Raw genomic sequence first — 2,023 nt, forward strand, 5'->3', positions numbered from 1 at the left:
CGTCACTCCCAGACAGCGGTCACGTGCACTCACTCAGCGCCGTCACTCCCAGACAGCGGTCACGTGCACTCACTCAGCGCCGTCACTCCCAGACAGCGGTCACGTGCACTCACTCAGCGCCGTCACTCCCAGACAGCAGGCGGCGCTGTGACGCACTCTGAACAAACACAACCCTGCGAGAAGAAACAGGAATGAAGTTCACAAGTTTATGCTACATCATAATAAATAACGATGTTCTCATTATTTCTGGGGAAGAAAACTTAACACGGCCCGCCGAGACATCCGGGCGTTCTCCGTAAGCTCACTAATGAACAAGGTGTCACCTACGTCCTGAAGAGCAAAGGTGCCGACCTTGAGACCATCGCCAGAATCCTCTCTCCTTTCCCATGATCCATCACTCGCTCCTGTCACCTGGACACAACGAGCGACAACGAGGCGTGCAGCTCAACAGGAACATGGTGGACCTCCTGCCGGGCGTTTGCTTGAGTTTGGGTGGAAAGTTCCTGTAGATCAGCTTGTAGAGCATGACACTAGCAATGCCATGATTGTGGGTTCGATTCCCCGGGAACACACAAATAGATTTTTGCCAATATCGACAGTTCCACAAAGGACATATCGGCAGCGATTAAACGGTAAAACTGATATATTGGTCTACATCAGAGTATTCGGAGTAAAGAAAACAATGAATAGAAGTGCAGCTTACTGTGATTTAGAAAATGCACATGCTCGTCTCGCAGATGTGTTGCAAAGCCCTAATAAACACATACTGTATACACACACACACACACACACACACACACACACACATATGAGGAGCTACAATGTTTTAAAACATTTCAATGATGTAAAAAATTTTCAAAAATTATTAACATATAAAATATATATATTTTTAAACTATACATATAAACATAAAATAAAAAGTATACTTAAAAATCATATAATGAATCAAAATAACTTTAAATATTTAATATATAAATAAAAGAATTATAATAATATATAATGTAATTTTTTATAATTAAAGCTGAATTTCGGTGCCACCGAAAAGGATTGAAAATAAATAAATAAATGTTTAAAAAAATACGCCGAATACTTCCGTTTGTCCAAAACTAGTCCCGCCCCTAGCTCACGCCATTGGTTGAGTCAGTGTTGTTGCGTCTCGCTGGATGGGCTCGCTCAAAATAAACCGGAAATGTAATAGTGCCATGAAGACACAGTTTTTAAAGTTTTGGAGACAATTAACCTATGATTGGTTTATTTATAATCCTCTCCTTATCAAACAAGGACAGGAAAAAGTATTTTAACACCGAAAAATTTACACGTTAATCTTTAATATTACACAGTTGCCATAGAGACAGAGCATATTTAGGCCGCGCCCACACCGGGGGGGAGAGAATCCAACCGTCTCCATTGACTTTGCATTGCGAGAGACTGCCTCCTTGTCTTTTATGACTTAAAACAAAAAACAAAACAATGTATACATAAAAATGTATTTCTGGGTTTTTTTTAGCTTGTTTGCTGTACATCTTGTCACACATCAGGTTTTAGGCATTTTTCTGTCTTTTGTTATACAGGTGAAAGTCGAAAAATTAGAATATCGTGCAAAAGGGTCCGTGTATCATCCGATCATTCAATTATTCCATTTAATCTGGCAAACCAAAAACGAAATAACGAATCAATGTTTTGTTTTTCTGTTATTCTGTATGAACCAAATATGAAAATTTTCGTTCGTTTGATTGTTTTCAGCTCGAAACGGGAAATATAATAAACAAGGAAACCAAAACGAAATAATGGGTCGAATATACGTTGTCTTTATTTTTCTTTATTTGTTTTCCTATTTCCCACGGTGGATTCAATTCTGTTTCGCGCATGCGCAGTGGATAGTTTCAAAGGAGTAGGTCGCTGAGCGCCAAAAGCGTAGGGTTCGGTCCCAGTTGGTCAAACTTTCCAGTTCAAATGGCACTCGAACCATACATGTCTTTTATTGAGGACATGTTTATGAATGGAATGCCATGTCATGAGATCT

This window comes from Xyrauchen texanus, chromosome 10 (assembly GCF_025860055.1).
Source record: "Xyrauchen texanus isolate HMW12.3.18 chromosome 10, RBS_HiC_50CHRs, whole genome shotgun sequence".
Taxonomy (NCBI): domain Eukaryota; kingdom Metazoa; phylum Chordata; class Actinopteri; order Cypriniformes; family Catostomidae; genus Xyrauchen; species Xyrauchen texanus.